The sequence below is a fragment of the Tamandua tetradactyla genome, chromosome 15 (assembly GCF_023851605.1).
Source record: "Tamandua tetradactyla isolate mTamTet1 chromosome 15, mTamTet1.pri, whole genome shotgun sequence".
NCBI classification, from domain to species: domain Eukaryota; kingdom Metazoa; phylum Chordata; class Mammalia; order Pilosa; family Myrmecophagidae; genus Tamandua; species Tamandua tetradactyla.
The window spans coordinates 9519724-9541052 of record NC_135341.1 but is presented as its reverse complement, the minus strand read 5'-3'; the positions used below and the strand labels follow the sequence as shown (position 1 = coordinate 9541052).

Below are 21329 nucleotides of genomic sequence, written 5' to 3'. Positions count from 1 at the left end.
TATCTGGGGTTTCTCTGTCACTTGGGAAGGTAAATGGCAATATCTACTGGCCCTTTTCTCCTGGGTTGGTTTCCAAAATAGTTCTCTCAGCTCCTAGGGTTCATCTGCCTTCTCCCAGGGCATTTTTTTTTTCTTCAAGCATCTGTGCTTTTCTCCAAAATGTCTCTCCCTTAAAGACTCCAGTAAGTGGATTAAGACTCACTTTGAGTGGGGTGGGGTCACATCTGCATAGAAATAACCTAAACAAAAGTCCCACCCAACAATGGTTCTGCCCCACAAGATTGGATCAAAGGAATGTGGCTTTCTGGAGTATATAGCAGTTTAAAATCAGTACAATATGGAACTTAGATTTAGCATCTTAAAACTATAACAATCTTGTTTGCTTCGAGTCCAACTTAACTTCAATAGAATATATAATTATGTTCCTATACCTCAATGAAGTCCCACCTTTATGTAGTTCTTGTAAATTACACATTTATACATTGAGTCTAAATCCATTCATAGATCTTTATATCATATACATTTATCTTTTAAATCCTTTAAGAAATAAAAAGTGGAGTTACAAATTAAAAAAATACATTTGTATTGATATTATGCCATATCTTTACTGCAGATCTTTATTTCTTCACATACCCTCAATCAATTGCATAGTATCTTTTCCTTTCAATCGCAGAACTTTCTTTAGCATTTCTTTCAGGGCCAGTCCAGTAGTGACAAAGTCCTTCAGCTTTTGTTTATCTGGAAATGTCTTAATCCCTCCACCATTTTTTTTAAAGTCTACTTTATTAGATACAGTATTTGTCATTGGACATTTTTTATTTCAGCACTTTCAATATGCTTTCCAACTGCCTTCTCATTTCCAAGATTTCTGATGAGAAATCAGACTTAGTTAACTGAGGCTTCCTTGTGTGTGACACATTGCTTCTCTCCTGTGGCTTTCATTCTCTCTATTTTTGGCATTTGACAGCATGGTTATAACTTAGTGTGCTGTGGGTCTATTTAGGTTTATACAGTTTCAAGTTTATTGACCATCCTGGATGTGTATATTCATGTCTTCTGTTAAATTTGGGAGACTGTCAGTCATTATTTCTTTGGATAGTCTCTCTTTCCCTCTCTCTGGGGACTCCTTCCAGGCATATATTGGTACACTTGCTGCTGTCCCACAAGTTCCTTTTCATTTTCCTTGATTTTTTTTTTCACTCTGTGCTCTTCAAATGGAGTGATTTGATTGTCTTATCTTCAAGTTCTCTGATTCTTCTTCAGTGTCCAATAAGCTGTTGAACCACTCTAGGGAATTTTAAATTTCTGCTACTATGGTCTTCAGCTATGTTTACTTTTAATATTTTTCAATTCTCTTTTGATATTCTCTTTATGTTCATCTATATTTCCCTGCTTTCCTTTTTTTTGTTGTTGCTGTTCGTGCTTTCTATTAGTTCTTTGAGTATATTTAGGACCATGTTTTAGAAGTCTTTGTCTGCCATGACCCAGGTCTGATCTTTCTCATTGGTTTCCAAGGCTTCAATCCTCATCTTTGCCTGGGCCAGCACTTCGTTTTCTTCATATATTTTGTCATCTTTTGTTTGTTGACAAACCTGACATTTTGATATTTTATTGTGTTGTTGTTGGAATTTAGACTCTGAGGTATCTGTTCCTTAAGGTTTTATCAGGCTAATGGTTGCAACAAAGCTACCCTTGTATGCCAGCAGCTAACAACAATGACGAAGAGGAGGAAGAAGGAGGAGGAGGAGGAGAAGGAGAAAGAAGATGAGGATAAGAAACAAAACACTTTTTATAGACTTTGCAATGGGACCTGTTGAGAGCTCTCCTTCAGGGTTTCTCCATACAATGACTTTGGAGAATAGCTCCAGGACAAAGTGTAGGGGGTGCCTTGATTCTTTCTGCATATGCCAAAGCATGTGTCTTTGGTCCTAGGAATTTCCCCTCTAGCAGGGTTTTGAATGTTGCCTCTTCCCTAGGAAATAGCTTCCTCACTGTCCATAGTGCACTATATTTCCTATAGCTCACAGTCTCTTGTTCCAGACAGCACAGACTGACTCCTCTCCCAAAGTATTCTCAAGGAGACCTTGGTGAGTTGCCTTCTACATACAAGGCAAATTCTGAGATAGTGAGTCCCTCAGGGCTCCACCAGACATACTGGCCAGACATAAAACTCTCAGTATGTGCATGAAAGCTATTCTGCTCCCTCTGGAACTAGGACCAGGCATCAGTACTGGGAGCATAGGACACATCTGCACTGAGCCAATGAGGGGATGGTGCAGGGGCCAGCCAGGATACCATGAAATCCTACCAGTTTTAAGCAGACTTTATCTTGATTTTGCATTCACCCTGCTGCTGCTGGTTGTTCAAAGCTTCCATGGAGGGACAGAGACTGGAAGCATCCCACTCTGCTGTACTGATTGGGATGGGCAAGAAAAATAAGATTTTAATGTATTATTCTAAAAAAACAAAATTTATGGAAGAAATCCGTGTTGAACAAACTAGCAGAGTTCTAGATAAAGACAGCATTTGTTTTACTGATTTTTTCTTTTGTTTCAAAATCTAATAAACAGCATGGCACTGTTATAATTCCCATCTCTACTCTAAATTTTGTTAGTTTTCTCATCGCTGGTTTCTTCCATTAATTTTGTTTTGTTTTTTTTTCATGGCTGTGCAGACTTTTTTTTTCTAATTTTATCATGGTGAAATACATAGAAAATAAATTTTGCTATTTTTAACAATTTTAAGTATACAAGTCAATAGCATTAATTATACTCCCAGTATAGTCTAATACCTCTAAATTTTGATTTTTAAAAAATATTGCATTAAAATATTATTTATGTTAATTGCTAAATTTTGGGTGTACTCATCTATATTTTTGAACCTAAGAAAGCTGACTTAGTTACCGCAGCAGTGCCCGAGCCCTGTGCTGTGCTAAAAGCCTTATGTCTTTACCTCAAAGGATCATCATATTTATAAGGCAAACAATTGTCAGATGCACAACTTGAATGTTTGTAATGCAGGAAATAACTTTTTGTGTGAAAACATATATAAACATACAAAAACACACACAGACATGTAAATAACCAATCATTTTGGGGTTAGCAAATATCAGCTAACTCTCACGTTAGTGTTATTTTTTAATAGCAATAGTGCACAAAGGCACAATTCCCTGTGATTTGGGTCATTATATTTCATTGTAACACTTTGCTAATTTTGCATGTGAACCATGCTAAGATTTATTAGATTTTATTAATTAAAAAAAATCATTGCACCACCACTGAAAGTAATACTTTTCAACATTTATACCTCAAAATTTATGTCAGGGAATTGTTTTGGCTGCTTCCTGGGATGATGTGCTGGTTTAAAGCTGTTGTACACCCCAGTAAACCCATATTCTTTAGCCTAATTCAATCTTGCGAGGGTAGAACTATTGTTTGGGTGGGTTTTTTTAATTAAGTTGTCTCCATGGAGATGAGACCCACTCAATTGTGGGTGGGAGTTTTTGATTAGGTGATTTCCATGGATATGTATCTCTGACCATTCAAGGTAGGCCTTAATCCATTTACTGGAGTCTTTTAAGAGGGAACCATTTTGGAAAAAGCTCAGAGCCAATATAGACAGAGATATTTGGAGATGCCCCCAGGGAAGCCATTTGAAAGCAGAAGTCAAAGGACTAGCAGATGCCAGCTACTTGCTTTCCCTGACAGGTGTTCCAGATGCCATAGGCACTTCTTGAGTCAAAGTTTCTTTCTCTGGATACCTTAGTGTGCACATTTTTATGACCTTAGGACTGAAAACTTGTAACTTAATAAATTCCCATCATAAAAGCCAACCCATTTCTGGTATATTGCATTCAGCAGCATTAGCAAACTAGACAGATTTTGGTACCAGAGAAGAGGAGTGCTGTGGTTTGCAAATACTAAACATGTGAATCAGCTTTTTGAATGGATAACAGGAAGATTCTGGAAGAATTGTGAAGAGCTTCATAAAGAAAGCCTAGGTTGCTTTGCTGAGACTTTGGTAGAGATGTGGATTCTAAAGATACTTCTGTTCTGTTAAGGTCTTCATCAGAAATGATGCATGTGTTATTGCAATCTGGAAGCAAGGTGATCCTTATTTTAAAGTGGTAGAGAATTTGTCAAAATTGAATACTGGTATTGGATGAAAGTCAGAATTTAAAAGCCATGAACTGATACTTAACTGAAGAGATTTCCAAAATAAATGCAGAAAGTGTGGCCTGGTTTCTCATGGAAGATTACAGTGAAATGTGACAGGAAAGGGATATGCTGAGAACTGACCTTTTTGGCACTAAGAAACCAGAAATTGGTGGTCTGGAAAATTCTAGGCTTCCAGAAAGGGAAACACCAGAGAATAGTGCCCCACATGAGCATTAAACCAAACATGGAATAAGTGAACCATTTCAGAAAGAGCCAGAATTGGAAATTGGATTATTCAGAAAGGTTTATGGAAGGTCCTATCATCTGATGCGTATGATTTGTGTATATTACATGGAAAACTGACAAGTTTCTCGTGAGGTCTGTATAAATGGAACCACTGCCAGTCTGGGCTCAAAAAGGACAGAAAAACAACAAATTGAAAGGAAAGTGACATCAGAGGCAGAACCATGGAAGGTTTGGAGCTACGAAATCTTGGGCCAGGAGAGCAGACCTGCACATATACATGGAGAGGGTGAGTTTGCCCCAGAAGCAGAGGGTGGGCCCTCTGCTTCTTTGTTCAGGAAGAGTTTTCCTGTCTCATGCCTGGGAGAGGAGGGTGGAGCCCATTGCTTGGGGACTGAGGGGAGCTTCACTACCAACCTGCTGTTCTGAAGGGACTGAGTATGTGCTCTGGAGATGACAGAGAGCCCAGGTGCTACCTCAATGCTTAGAGAGGGCAGAGCTGAAGAAAACACAGCTTCCCCAAAGGTCTCCAATGTTGCAACCCTCATCCCAGGGTTTGAAGAGAACAGGCCACTGAGTAACCTTACAGTGGGTGGGACTGACACTTTATCAAGCCCTAAGGGTAGATGACTCCTGGACTTTGAAATCAATGGAATTTGCCCTGCTGTTTTTAGGAATTGTTTGGGTACAGTATCCCCTGTGTTCCTCCCAATTTCTCCCTATGGAAATGGAAACATTTATCCTATGACAGTCCCTACTTTGTATACTGGCAGCAGATTACTTGTTCTGAATTTTACAGATCCAGAGCCAGAGGAGAATGTTGCCTTAGGACAGACCATGCCTGTAACTGACTTTGATGAGATTTTCTATTGTTTCTGATTTTGTATTGCAGTTGCACTGTTTCTGAAATGGTTTAAGGTTTCTGTGATATTTTGATGGAATGAATGCATTTTATATATGGAAAGAATATGTCCTTTGGGGGTCCAGAGCATGGAATGTGTTAGTTTGAGGATATTATGTGCCCCACAAAACCATGTTCTTTATCCTAATCCAATGTTGTGGGGGCAGAACTATTGTTTGGGTGTGATCTTTTTTATTAAGTTGTCTCCATGGAGATGTTACCCACCTAACTGTGGGTGGGACTTTTTGATTAGGTGGTTCCCATGGAGATGTGTTTCCACACATTCAAGGTGGATCTTAATCCACTTACTGGAATTGTTTAGGAGGGAACTGTTTTGGAAAAAGCTCAGACCTAAGACAGACAGAGACATTTGGTGATGTAGGAAGAAAATGCCCTGGGGGAGCCGTGTAAAACCAGAAGCCAAAGGAACAGCAGACATCAGCCACATGACTTCCCAGCTGGAAGAAGTGTTCTGGACACCACTGGCCTTTCTGAGTCTAGGTATCTTTCTCGGGATGCCTTACTTTGAACATTTTTATGGACTTAGGACTGTATGGTTATAACTTAATAAATCCCCTTTATAAAAGCCAACCCATTTCTGTTATATTGCTTTCCAGCAGCATTAGCAAATTAAAACAGATGACGAGACCTATGAGATTGAAGGGGCAGTGGGAGTGGGACCAGATAAATGGAACAAAAGAAAGAGGTGATGAAAGAAGTCCTAGAAAGAGACAGATGCTCCCGGTAGGGTAGAAGTTCTTCACTTCCATCCTTAACAGAATCAGCTGGAGTCTTGTCTTTATCATCCTGAGATGTGGGTTTGTTTGTCTGGGCTGGAGCCTGAGTATGGTTTTTTTAAAGAATTATCCAAGATGTTGCTAATGTGTAGCCAGAGCTAAGAACCACTATGCTAGAGGACCCAGGGATTTAGCCGGGAAGATTTCAGTGCTTATGTTTTAACTATCTCTTATGCTTTTGATGGGTTGAAGAGGTTGGTAAACAGGGAAATTTTGCATTATTCCAGAGAATAGAAGGTGTTTTCAGAAGGGACACTTGATTAAAGAAAGGAAGGAGAAATGAGATAACTATCTCTTGGGGGAAGAAGGCGATTTCCATTAATATTATGTGATATAGTGCATTATATCAATTCTCTTCCCCAGCTGCACAGTAAAATATTCATTTCTCATTGGCAGACTTTGGCAAAAGCCTTCTGTGAGGCCAATGCCAAATTCTTGAGGGTGTTTCAAGAACAGAGAGATAGAAGAACAGGGACCGCCCAAAGGAAGCCATTTGCTACTCTGTCATGCAAAGCTTAATAAGGAAAGGAAAGAATTGGTCTCTGGCAGAAAAACTAGGGGATCCCAGCTTCTAAAAGGGGAGGACACACTGTGCTGCCTCCTTCCTTTTTGAATGAACTTGAGGTCATTCAGACCTGGGAAGAATTTTATTTTTCTTGAATCATAGTCTGGACAGAATCTGTACTTAATGTTCCTTGGGTGTTGGGGGCTCTTACCACTTATTATATTCTTTTTATAGCCTCTTGTGGAGGTGCTTATCAGTGTGAAAGTGATAGTTACATCTGCAACTCAAGTAGAGCTAAATGATGTGCATCACTACAAACCTGGAACCTCATGTAACATAGTGTTACTAAGTAATAAAGTTAATGTGAAGTTTACACATGTCTGCTCTTGACCATATTTTTTTCTCAAATGCATTGTTAAAAAAATGGGTTATTAAAGAATTTAGCAAAATGTTAGCACCATAAATGTGTTGAAATCAAGAGTAGTAGTTTACTATTTTCTAGTGCTGTATCTGGGACATGTATAGGCAGAGCAGACACTTGAAGCTATTATTAGCCTTATTTCTGACCTTGGATGAGAAGTCTTGCCTCAGTTAAATCTATCTTGCATACTTTTCATATGAGATAGAAAGAGCAAAAGCAGTGCTTCCAAACAAAGCCACAACATCTACCTGACTGGTTCTGAGGTATCTGGTTACACCAGACTGCCGTGCTGGAGAAATCATATAAAGATAGAGAAATATGCCTGAAGAGCCCCAGCTGTTTGAGTCTTCCCAGCTCAGGCCCCCGACATATGAGTAAATGAGCTTTGGACGACGGCAACCCCAGCCTCAAGCTTCCCCAGCTGACATGGACTGGAGCAGAGATGGGCAGTCCCCAGGGTGCCCTGCACAAAATGCAGATTCAAGAACAAAATAAATATTGTTCTTGTTTTAAGACATCAAGCTTTTGAGTGGTTTGTTACAGCAGCATTAGATAACTAGAACAGAGGCAGAAAATTTTTTATTGACAATACAAGGAAAGGAACAGTTCCTGAACATTTAATATAAAATAATATCCCTTGCTGCCAATCTCTCTACCCTTTACCATATTTTAATTCTCTCTGTAACAATTACCAAAACCTAGTATTGTCTGTTTACTTGATCATTTATTTTTTCAGCCTCCCTCTACTATAGCATAAGTTCTACAAGGGCTCAAAGGAGATTGGTTGGTTCCCTGCTGGGGATTTAGAAAGTGCCAACATCTAGTAAGCAGTTATTGAATGACTGAGTTCCCATTCCCATCAGAATCATCAGAAATGGAATACTTTATATTTGCTTCAGAGGAATTATATGATTTGGCTCAAATATTTGATTTTTGTAAAAATATCATCTTATTTTTATTTTCTCAGAAGGGGCTGAATTAAGTTTTTTAATAAATATTTTTTCCCAGTTCTTCAATACCATGAGGGACAAAGCTAGCAATTTTGGAAAGTTTTATCCCATCTGACTTAAAGAAGCTTGATGAGTTATGAAATGTGGGTATGCCCAAATTTCTTAAGGACCTAATGGAGGAAATATTTGCAAAGAACAAGAAGTTAAATATACGGTTCTTGTAGGTGTTTTATAACATTGAAATTGGTGTTTTTGAGCACCATTCATAACAAGTGGTTTGGGGGATTATTAAAACCCTGAAACACATAGATATAAATCTGTATAATGTATCATTGTAGAAAGACTCAGAAAAATAAAGTTGAAATAGTAATGCAATCTTATTCAATGCTGACACAAAACCAATACTGCTTAATTTTCTATTCTATTTTCAAGTTTCTTGATTTTCTGTTCCAGATCTTAAAGTGCTTGTTGAAAAGAATCTTCTAGCTAAGGCTACTAAATAGGAATGGAAAGGTTATTTGGTTTGGGTGTGATCTAAATGATGTCTTTTTTAGCTCCTCCCAGAAAGGACAAATGAAAGAGTCAGGGCTTGAGGTAAAGGGTCAGATTTTAAACCTGTGGCTCTGAAAAAGATTAAAAGCTTGGAAACACTGTATTGGAACAGTTAGGTCACTAGAATAGTTTGCATATTTATATGTGCGGGTGTTACTGTGAATATTTCATTTTTAAATTATTTACATAGTGTTACTAATTTAATATTGTTACAGGTCTTGTGTTAAAGAACTGCAAAAATCTCTAACAGCTTAAAGGTAAATAGACCCTTTAAGGTAATGCATTAGGGTAAGTAGAGTCTTCTAGATGCCATATTTCAATAGGGGAAAGCAAGTGATCAGTTCAACTTTGCAACCACGTGACCATGGTCCTCCCCTGTTTCATTTTTGGAGGATGTTTTTGTTTCCTAGGTTGCTCAAAGAACATACCATGAAATAGATTAGCTTATAGTTTGAGGCCATGAGAATGTCCAAATCAAGGCATTATCAAGGTGATGCTTTCTTCCCACGGACTGGCTGTTGGTGATCCATGGCTCCTCTGTCACATGGCAAGGCACGTGGTGGCACCTGCTGAACTCTCCCCGCTCTTCACAGTTTTGTCATTTCCAGCTTCTTGGTGCAATGACTTTCACTCTCTTTCTATCTCTCTCTGTATTCATTCTGTTTATAAAGGACTCCACTAATAAAATTAAGTCCCATTCTGAATGAGATGGGACACATCTTAACTGAAGTAGCCTCATCATAAGAGCCACACCCAGAGGAAGAGATTAACTTTAAAACTATACTTTTCTGGGGTCCATACAGTTTCAAAACACTGCAGAGCTGTAGCAGCACAAAATCTACCTCTTTCAATCATGAAATAACAAACGCAGCTACTTCATGTGAGATAGTAACAACACAAAAAACAATACGATCTTCAATGAACAATGAATGTGTGTCTTGCCTTCAGATTATTGAAAACATGAAATTGTGGAATAAAAAATAAACACTCTTAGCTCTTATGACATGTATTGCCATATTTCTTTCCAGAAATGTGGTATCCATTTATGTTCTATTAGCAATGTGCTAGAGTGTCTACGTTGAGTAAAATCTTTGTCTATTAATTAATTTCAACTTCTTTGTTGAGTAATAAGGCAAAATATTTTCTAAACTTTTGACCCATTATTGCTTTCTTTTTGTTTTGTTTTGTTGAACTTTTTTCTTTTCTCTTTTTTGAGAAGAGAAATATATTTTACTGAGATATATTATATATTCATATGCTATATAATCATCCAAAATGTAAAATCAATGGGTCACAATATCATCATATAGCTGTGCATTCATCATCACTGTAGAGTTTTGAACATTTTCAATATTGCAAAAAAATAAAAATAATGGTAAACATAAAAATAAAAGTAAAAATGAACACCCAAAACATCCCATACTCCCATATCCCCTTATTATTTATTTTATCTTGCTTTTCTTACTCATCTGTCCACACCCTGAATAAAATGAGTGTCAGCCACAGGTTTCCACAATCACATGGTCAAACTGTAAAAGCTATATATTTAAACAATCATCCTTAAGAATCAAGGCTACTGGATTACAGTTCAACAGTTTCAGGTATTTCCTTCTAGCTATACCAATATAACAAAAACTGACAAGTGATATCTATATACTGCATGAAAATAATCTCCAGAATGACCTCTTAACTCTATTTGAAACCTCTTAACCATTGAAACTTTATTTTTTCATTTCTCTTCCCCCTACTGGTCAAGAAGGCTTTTCAATCCCACATTGTCAGGGCCAGTCACATCCCTGGGAGTCATGTCCCACATTGCCATGGAGATTTACAATTCTAGGAGTCATGTTTCACATGGGGGAAGGGCAGTGAGTTTACCTATAGAGTTGGCTTACAGAGAGAGGCCACCTCTGAGCAATAAAAGAGGTTCTTAAGGGTGACCATTAGGCATAATTATAAGTAGGCTTAGCAGCTTCTCCTCTGTAGAAATAAATTTCATAAGGGCAAGCCCCAAGACTGAGGGCCTGGCTCATCAAATTGGCAGTCCCCAGTGCTTGCAAGGATATCAGGTCTTCCCCCCGTGGAGAAGTTTAATATTTCCACCTTTTCCCCCAATCTCTCAAGGGGACTTTATAAACAATTTTTAATCTTCTGCCCAGATTACTCTGAGATGTATTGGGGCATCACATCAACCAGTACAAACCAACAAGATCTTATTCCCTATCCAAGTTTCCATGTAATTGTGGTGTTTGAATAAGCTGACAATACAAGTTAAATTAGATACTGTGCTATCAAAAATAAAAATTTTACACCAAATAAACATCTTTTCCTTTGGCCTCCCAAGGAATTTGAGGTTTTCAAATACAATCAATATTATCCTTTACCCTTTTAGTCTGATTTACCTTAGTCCTATCCAGATTAGCTTCATTCACATCTCTAATTGAAGTCTGATCACTTTTTCAGTATTTTTAACAGTTGCTGTATGGGGTAATGCTGACTTTTGTAGCTGCAGAAATCTAGCTCTGAGTCTCAGGTATCACACACATACCCAAAGGTCCAGGGAGTGAGCAGGTCATTCACAAAGAGCTCAGCATCTAAGAATTTAGTAACAGCAGCTATAACTCCAGAGTAGACATGATTGCTGTAGGCGCTTACAATCTAGGACCCTTTATAATAGGAACCTATGCTCTCAAACTCCATACTCAACTAGTTTTGTACATTATAGTTAGTCCATCTGAGAGAAGCCTTACAGTTTTGTCTTTTTGTTTCTGACTTATTCACTCAACATTCTGTCCTGAAGTTTTATTCGTATCATTGCATGCTTTATTCCTTCTTGCTGTCACACAATATCCATTGTATGTAAACAGCACAGTTCTCCCTTCCATTCCTCAGTTGATGTACCCTTAGGCCACCTCCATTCTTACAAATCTCAAAAACTGCTACCATAAACACCAGTGTGCAAATGTCCATTTGTGTCCACACTCTCAGGCCCACCAAATGCACACCTAAGTACCAGCTGCAGGATGGCAACCCTACCCCTTAGCCTCCTGTGGAGCCACCGCTCTGGCCTCCAGAGGGGCTGCACCATTCTACTTCTCTACCAACAGCGAATAGGTACATCTCTCTCTCCACATTTTCTCCAGCACTTGTATCTCTCTGTTCATTTTTAAACAGCTTTTTCACACATCATACAATTCAACCTAAGTAAAATATCAATAATTCCCAGTAAATTGTGCAGGCCACGGTGGCTCAGCAGGTAAGAATGCTTGCCTGCCATGCCCGAGGACCTGGATTTGATTCCCGGTGCCTGCCCATGTTAAAAAATAAAAATAAAATAAAATAAAAATAATAATAATAATAATTCCCAGTAAAATCAAGTAGCCATCCCTTCATCACCACAATCTTTGTGAAGACATCTCCAGTACTTCTGCAAAGAGGCTTATACCTCTCACCCGTTTCCTCCACTTATTGACATTCAGCTTTTGCATATTGCCTTTGTTCCATTCAGTGGAAGCATATTACAATATTAGTGTTAACTGTAGACCCTAGTTTGCATTGCTTGTATTCCCTCCTCATGCAATCCCATTTGTAGCGCCTTGCAATGTTGACATTCATTTGTTTTTCATCCTGCGAAAACATTCTTATACTTGTACATTTATTGACCATCATTGTCCACTCTGGGCATCGCTAAGTTAGACTGTCCCATTCTTTATCCTTTATATTTCCACCTGGTGCCATACATGCCCCAGTCTTCTTCCCTCAACCACACTCACACTCAGCTTAGTTCAGTGTGCTTACAATATTGTGCTGCCATTGGAGAGCATTGTGTGAGCCATTTCTGGATCTTTATAATCAGTCCTGTTGAATATTCTATATTTCTTCAGCATCAAATCCCCAATCTCTAACTTCCATCTCCTGATAAGGTGCTCTCAACTTTAACTCTCGAAGTTCACTCATTAATGTTTATTCAAATTAGTGAGACCATAGAGTATTTCTTCTTTTGTTTTTCAACCCGCATAATATCCTCAAGGTTCATACATGTTCTTACATGCGTTCCAAGACTTTATTCTGTCTTACAGCTGTATAATATTCCACCATATGTATATTCCACAGTTATTTACTCACTCATCTGTTGATGGACATTTGGACTGTTTCCATCTATTGGCAACTAAGAATAATGCTAAAACTATCAGTGCAAAAATGTCTGTTCACACCTTTGCCTTTATTTCCTCTGAATATATACCCAGAAATGGGGTTGCTGGTCATATGGCAATTCTCTATTTAGCTTCCCGAGGAACTGCCAAACTGCCTTCCATAGCAGCTGCACCATTCCACAATCCCACCAACAATGAGTAAGTGTCCTTCTTTCACCACATCCTCTGCAGCTCCTGTGTTTTTTCGTTTGTTTGTTTTTTGTTTTCTGTTTTTAATAATGGCTACTCTAGCAGGTTTGAGATGACACCTCATTGTGGTTTTGATTTGCGTTTTCCTAATAGACAAGGAGTTTGAGCATCTTTTCATATGTTTTGAGCCATTTGTTTTTACTCTTTGGAAACATGTCTGTCATTATCTTTTGCTCATTTTTAATTGGGTTGTTTGTCTTTTTGTTGTTAAGTTGTAGGATCTCTTTATATACTCTGGCTACTAAACCCTTATCTGATATGTGGTTTCCAAGTATTGTGTCTCATTGTATAGCTGCCTTTTTGCTTTCCTGACAAGGCCTTTGATGCACAAAGATGTTCAATTTTGTGTAAACCCCATTTATCTATTTCTTCTTTTGTTGCTTGTGTTTTGCATGTAATATCTAGGAAACCACTGCCCATCCTAAGATCCTCAAGATATTTTCCCATATTTTCTTCTAAAACTTTTATGGTCTTAGCTATAATGTTTAGGTCTTTGATTCATTTTGAGTTAATTCTTGGAAAAGGTGTGACATAGGGGTCTTCTTTCATTCTTCCTGATATTGCTATCTAGTTCTTCAAGTAGCATTTGTTAAAGAGGTCACTCTATCCCAGTTGAGTTGACTTGACTGCCTTATCAAAACCCAGTTGACTATAGATATGAGAGTCCAACTATGAACACTTAATTCAATTCCACTGATCAGTATGCCTAACTTTGTGCTAGGATCAGGCTGTTTTGATGACTGTAGCTTTGTAATATACTTTAAAGTCAAGTAGTACAAGATCTTCCATTTCACTTTTTCTTTCTCAAGATAGTTTAGCTATTTATGGAAACTGCCCTTCAAAAAAATAAATTTGACTAATGGCCTTTGTATTTTTGCAAAGTAAACTGCTGGGATTTCAATTAGTATTGCATTGAATCTGTACATCAGTTGGGGCAGAATTGAAATCTTAAGCATATTTAGTCTTCCAATCCATGAACATGGTATGTTCTTCCATTTATTTAGATCTTTCTTGATTTCTTTTAGCCAGGTTCTGTAATACTCTGTGTATGAGTCTTTTATATCTTGGTTAAATTTAATCCTAAATATCTTAATCTTTTAGTTGCTATTACAAATGGAAGTTTTTCTTGATTTCCTCTTCAGATGGCTCATTGCTGGTGTATACAAGCACAATTGAATTTTTCTTGTTAATCTCATATCTTTTCACTTTGCTGTACCCCTATATTAGCTCTAGAAGTTTTATTGTAGATTTTTCAAGATTTCCTACAGATGGGAATATGTCATCTGAAAATAGTGAGTTTTACTTCTTCCTTTCCAATTTGAATGCCTTTTATTCTTTTTGTTGCCTAATTGCTTAGAATTTCCAGTACAATGTTGAAAAACAGTGGTGATAAAGCGCATCCTTGTCTTGTTCCTGAACTAGAGGAAAAATTTTAGCCTTTACCCATTGAGTATGATGTTAGTTAGGGTTTTTCATATATTCCCTCTATTATGTAAAGGAAGTTTCTTTCTATTCCTAGCACTATCTTTTGTAGTGTTTTCATCAAAAAAGAATGTTGAATTTTGTTAAATGCCTTTTCTGCAACAATTGATATGATCATGTGGTTTTCCCTCTTTCATTAATTGAAGTGGTATATTATGTTTATTGATTTTCTTATGTTGAAGCACTCTTGCATAGCTGTAGAAAACCCACTTGGTCATGGTGCATAGTTTTTTTAAATGTGCTACTGGATTAGATTTGCAAATATTTTGTTGACAATTTCTTCATCTTTATTCATTAAAGAGATTGATCTATAATTTCGTTTCTTGTAGTATGTTTACCTTTTGACATTAGGGTAGTGTTGACTTCATAGAATGAGTTAGGTAACTTTCCATCCTCTTCAGTTTTCCTGAAGAGTTTGAGCAGAATTGGTGCTAATTCTTAGTTACATGTTTGGAAGAATTCACATGTGAAGCTATCTAGTGCTGGACTATTCTTTCTTGGGAGCTCCCTGATGACTGAATCTCTTTACTTGTGATTGATTTGTTGAGGTTTTTCTATTTCTTCTCAAGTCAATATTGGTTGTCATTGCTTTTGGAAGTTAGCCACTTCATTTGAGTTGTCTAGTTTTTTAGCATATAATTTTTTATAGTACCCTCTCATTATCTTCTTTATTTCTATGGGGTCAGTAATTATGTCACTCTTCCCATTTCTGATTATATTTCTTTGAATCCTCTCTCTTTGTTTCCTTAGCCTAGCTAAGGATCTTTCTATTTTACTGACCTTTTCAAAGAACCAACTATAGGTTTTATTGAGTCTCTCTACTGTTTCCATGTTCTCAATTTCTTTTATTTCTGCTCTCATTTTTGTTATTTCTTTCCTTCTGTTTGTTTTTGGGTTGGTTTGCTGTTCTTTCTCTAGTTCCTACAGGTGAACAGTTAATTCCCAATTTTTGCTCTTTCTTCTTTTTTAATATAGGCATTTAGGGCAGTAAGTTTCCCCCTTAGCCCTGCTGCTACTGCATCCCTTAAGTTTTGATATTTTGTATTCTCATTTTCCTTTTCCTTGAGATATTTATGGATTTTTCTTGTAATTTCTTCTTAATCCAGTAGTTATTTAAGAGTGTGCAATTTAGCCTCCATAAATTAGTGAATTTTACATGCTTCCACCTGCTATTAATTTTTAACTACACTCCATTATGATCCAAGAAAGTGTTTTGTATAATTTCTATATTCTTAAATTTATTGAGACCTGCTTTTTGCCCCAACATGTGGTCTATCCTGGATATTGACCGATGAATACTTGAGAAAAATTTGTATTCCACTGTCGTTGGGTGCTGTGTTCTGTAAAATCTGTTAAGTCTATTTCATTTATTGTATTATTCAAGATCTATGTTTCCTTGTTAAGCCTTTGTCTAGATGGCTCAATTGAAGAGAGTGGTATATTGAAACAGCAAATACTATTGTAGAAGTGTCTTCTTCTCCCTTCAGTTTTGTGAGAGTTTGCCTCATGTATTTTGGGGCACAGTTTGATGTATATTTATGATTATTATGCCTTCCTGATGAATTTTCTCTTTTATTAATACATAGTGTCCTTTTTTGTCTCTTTTAAATGTTTCACATTTGAAGTCTAACTTGTGTGATATTAGTAAAGCTACCCCCACTCTTTGCTGCTCATTCTTTATGTGAAATATCTTTTTCCAATCTTTCATTTTCAACCTGTTTTGTCCTTGAGTCTGAAGTGAGTCTTTTTTAGACAGCGTATAGATGAATCTTGTTTGTATGAATCCATTCTGTCAACTTATGTCTTTTCATTGGGGACTTTAATCCATTAAACCAAAAAAAAACGGCTTGTAATTTCTTCAACCATATTTTCTTTTGGATTTTATCTCTTGTATCTTATTTTTTGCTCTCTTTTGACCCTAGTAGTTTTGTGTCCTGCTAATCTTCACATCTGCACTCTTCTCTGAACCTTTACCTCTTGTTTTTTCTTATCTGCCTGTAGTGTTCTCTTTAGCGTTTCTTGTACAGCAGGCCTCTTATTCATGAACTCTCTCAATGTTTGTTCATCTGTAAATATTTTAATTCTCCCTCATTTTTGAAGGACAGTTTTGCAGGATATAGAATTCTCGTTTGACAGTTTTTCTCTTTCAGTATTTTAAGTACATGATCCCACTGCTTTCTTGCCTCCATGGTTTCTTCTGCGAAACCCATACTTAGACTTATTGACCTTCCCTTGTATTTTGCTGGATTAATTTCTCTTGCTCCTTTCAGAATTCTCTCTTTGTCTTTGACATTTGGCAATCTGATTAGTAAGTGTCTTGGGATATGTCTATTTGGATCTATTCTGTTTGGGATATGCTTCTTGGATCTGAAGAACTGTGTCTTTCATAGAGTTGGGAAATTTTCAGTGATTATATTCTCCCTTATTTTTTCTGCCCATTTTTCCTTCTTTTCTCCTGGGATACCCAAAGCACATATATGCTTCATCTTGTCCTTCAGTTCCCTGAGAACTGAAGTTTTCCATTCTTTTCCCCATCTGCTCTTTTGTGTATAGGATTTCTGATGTCTGATCTTCTTAGTTCACTAATCCTCTCTTTTGCCGCTTCAAATCTGCTGTTGTAAGTCTTCATGTGTTTTTCATCTCTTCCATTGTACCTTTCATTCCCAGTAGTTCTGTCATTTATTTTTTTGAGTCTTCCAATTCTTCTGTATGGACATCCAGCATTTTCTTTATATCCTTCATCTCTTTTTCCAAATTTTACTTCAACTCACTGAACTGATTTAGAAGATCTGCATGACATCATTAATTCGTTGTTTCAACCTCTGTATCTCAGTTGAGGTGTCTGATTGAGCCATACTTTCATTCTTCCTTGTGTGAATCTTTATTTTTTGCTGAGGTCAAGGAATCTGATTTTCTTGCTTACTTTATTTTGTAGGTTACTTTATCTCTTTGCCTATGGTTTTCCTATTGGTTGGATTTGTTCTCTATCTGTTCCTCTCTCTCACCAGCCAGTCATCAGATTGGCTGTGCCTCAAAACAAGGCACTGACCTGCTTCAGGGATGGGAGTAGGTACTGGGTACCACAGAAGTATATCTGTTTGTGGGTAAAACAACTCTTCTGTCTCCCAGTGATATTCTGTTTATCTCTGTGCTGCAGGATCTGAGCTTGTTTTAGGGCACTGCTTTAACAGTTGGGTTGTCCATGCTTTGCAGCCCAAACTGAGGTGGGCTTCAGTGAGCTTGGAATAATTTTCTGGATATTCTTGGAAAAGTCCCCTCAATTCCCCTGCACTTTCTGTTCTGCCCAGCAGATGGCACTGCTTAATAACTTAATTTTCCTCAGAGTCCTGGTTGCATCTCTCCAGGTTTGGTTGAAACTGCAGAGTTCCTATTCCCTCTCTTTGCTGGCCAAAATCTGGCTCAATATGGGCCTGTGTCCTCCACTTTATTTGTGGTAGCATACACCCCCAGCTGTTCTCACCTTTAGCCCTCCCCCAGTCAGGGATCTTGTCTCCTATTGCTGTTTCTCACAGAGGTGGGGGCAGTACTTTGGACACAGGGCAGAAACAACAGCTTCTGTCCACATTTTCTTATACTCTCTGCCTCTCACTGCCCTGGACTGGAAATGTTATCCCCTATCCCCCAGGCTTCCAAATGGCGAGGGTCTATTCCACTGCTCTGAGAGATTTTATTTGCTGTGTTCCCCTTGGTTGTTCCCCTTGCTGCTGCTTCTCTGCCTATCCTGGGCTGTGAGACCAAGTGAGGAGGGGGGAAGGGAGAGCGTGATCCGGGAGGAAATTCCCTACCTGACAATCTTATATTTCTTCAATCCAGCATTTGTAGGGTCCCTCCCCTGCCCATATCCTCCTCCAGATTTCTGTACAATTCAGAATTTTTCTTTTCATTCCTTTTTTTTGCTGAATCTCCTGTGAGGGATTTTCAGTACTTGTTTAGGTCACCATGTTGATGACATCATTCCCCATAATCGCTTTCTGGCATGGTAAATGACAATTTATTTTACTGACAGCCAGATCACAAAGTGTATTAAACTTTTCCCCCCAAAGTAAACTCACTGGATATTGTGCACAGGCATGTAATTTTCTGTTAAAATTCAATGTGAACGTGAGAGCAGCTATTCCAAAGAGGAAGCAACATATATACTGGATAGGAGACAACAGGGTATAGGTATAGATGTGTGCAGTGGAGTTTTAGGGGAGCAAAAGCCAAAGAGAAAAAAAGGGAGTGAATATGTACCCAAAGTTTATTTCCATTAATTTTAGATTTAATTGTTTAGATTACTTAGGACCAATAGAGAATAGTTAGAAAAATGATATTGGGGAGTTTATATATCAGTGTACAAACATTTTAATTGACCAAATAATATCTGGTACAACAACCTTAAACATAGTAGGTGCTCAATAAACTATCTGTTCCATGAAAGAATAATACATCCTTCACAAAATACTATCTTCATCATGATCTCATAATTATTCAGTTTATGACTGAAGTCACATAAAATCTTCAGAGTATTCAAGGATAAGGAGTAAGAACAAAAGTAAATCTTAGGCTGAACTCAGATTTAGGGGAGAACTTACTTATAAGATGCTTACAGGGGGGTGCAAGGGTAGTCCAGTGGTAGTGGAGGAGACCTGGGTTTGATTTCCAGCCCATGCACGCACCCCTGCCCCCCCCCAAAATATTTTTTTTAACAAATTGTGCTGTGATGATGGGATAGTCCCACGCAAAAAGAATGAAATGTGACCCCACCATGTCGCATACCAAAAAAATGCTCACAAAGTACTTTTAAAAGTGGATATCCATGGAGAAAAAGAGACCTTTTGTTCCTGAGAAGGGATGGGAAAAGGGAGCAAAGTAGAAAGATTTAGGGGCTGAGAAAAGCAAGAAAGATGAAATGAGGCTTGTATCAATATGTGGTGAAGGGTGTAGGAAATGCCCTCATGGGGTGGCATTCCCGGTGGTGAAAGCAATGGGCATTTTAATAATGTAAATTCTTCAATGGTCAGTTTTAGTTACTTGTGATGTAAACTCCTCTCCCAACTCCTTTCCCCATGCTTAGTAAATTCAGCGACTATATTCACAAGCATATGGTGTGAATGGATGCTATTCATTTGCTTATTTATTTTGCAGCATTGGAATCGAAGAATGAACTATCTATCTGGATGAAAAGAAGCACTCAGAGTTGACCATAAGGTGGAAAACCTCAAGAAAACCAGTAATTCTAGAGGACTTTAAACTTTCATAGGGTGTGGCATGAGCATTAAACCAATCACATCACAATGTCAAGGGGCCCAGCGATCCCATCAGGTAACTTGTCTCTGTATATACCTCGGTGCATTTTGTAGAAGGAGGATTTTGAAATCTCTCCATCAGCCAGACCAGGCAACCACTATCAAATGGTTCTTGCTCTTGTTGAAAAGAGCATAGGGCCACTTGGGAAAATCTTCATTGAAACTCATTCAAAGACACTAAGACCATATGATTCCAAACATTTTTCAAATACACCAGATTTTCTGGGGAAAATCTTCTGGGATCTTTCAAAAATGAAGTTTGAGATAGCATTTCAAATGGAGTAATTTTCAGCAAGCCATTCTGGAACAGAGTTCTGATCCACTTCCCACGAAATAGCCCAGCATGTGGGGAATCAAAGACAAAGTCAAGTATTTGCTTGAGAACTGAGATTCCATAGAAAAGTCTCCCGCTTTTTCACCTTTATTTGTTTCATGACAACTATTTTAAAGAACTTTCACCTTACCTCCAGAATTTTTCTTCTGGTTGGGTTTATAACCTTTCCATTGTCACATTAAGCTTTCTATTCAATTTCTCCTTGTGTTATCTACACGCACCACCTAACCCATCGAACACATGCATGTGTCCACACACACACCATTGACGTTCTCTTCTTGTTTTCCTACTTTTTGCTGCGAATACATTTATTTCACCTTTCTTTTAACATTTCTCACTTTTGAACAGGGAAACAAATCTGTTACAATATCGATTTGTGAGAATGGGGCATCATTATAAGGCAGTGGTGGCTTCGGTGACTGACACGTTTGCTATAATCCCTGACCCCTTATCAGCAATCTGCCTGTTGAAAGCAAAAGGCACCAGGACAAATAGTTGAGGAGCCCATGACACTATTAGGCAAAGGGTTTTCAAGTTCTGTTCCCAGAAGTTTCGTTATTTGGCCATTTCACGTCTTATGTTTCTCATTTGCTCCTCTGGAATCACAGACCCTGGCTGATGTCAGTCCTGCCCTCTCAGGCATACCTCTGAATTACAGGAAAAGTAAAGGGATCAGATACAGTAATCAAACTCTTCACCCAGTATAATTACTTGAACTTACTTTACAGGTATCTTTGTCCATATGTCCTTGCTTAATTCCCAGTAAACAACTTGATGCTCACCCTTTAACACCATAGACCAAAAGACTTCTAGCACAAGGAAAGGAGAATCATTTATTCTCCGTGGCACTGTGCCTTCGATCTTTTTGCAGTACTTTCTGATCCCATGTGGATAGAAGATCTCAGAGATGAGCGAAGGCAAATCTACGGCAGCTCAGATCTAGGTGGTATAACCGCAAATCAAATTTCTGAAACCTAAATTGACAAATAATTTTCAGTGGGATTGGTTATTTAGTCTTTCCCTTCATTGACCAACAAATTAACCGTTTAGGAAACACCAGACACATTCCCTGCCCTTGACCTTACATTCTAGGAAAATAAATTTCCTAGACTTTTGTATAAAGACTATAACACAATATGCTGGGGAAACTGCTATGATAAAAGGTTTACATAACGTGCTTCTGGGACTAGGAGTTGAGGCTGGGCCCCTAGAAAAATTCTTAAGTAAAGTTCATTCTGGGTGCCATTCCTATTTGTCCTTTTTCTTTGTCATTCT

At 37.9% G+C, this 21329-nt stretch overlaps 1 long non-coding RNA gene across 5 annotated transcripts in view; it reads left to right on the top strand.

The window, feature by feature from the left end:
• LOC143657851 (uncharacterized) overlaps positions 1 to 20110 on the top strand; it is a 139438-nt gene extending 119328 nt beyond the window's left edge. For 2 of the 5 annotated variants that reach the window (XR_013162973.1, XR_013162974.1), the window contains exons 11-12: positions 8742 to 8783; positions 19560 to 20108. This is a non-coding gene — a long non-coding RNA (uncharacterized LOC143657851). Of the gene's footprint in view, positions 1 to 8741; positions 8784 to 19559 lie in introns of all 5 variants that reach the window. The other 3 variants (XR_013162977.1, XR_013162975.1, XR_013162971.1) reach the window with 3 other exon arrangements.
• The last annotated feature ends 1219 nt before the right edge of the window (positions 20111 to 21329 follow it).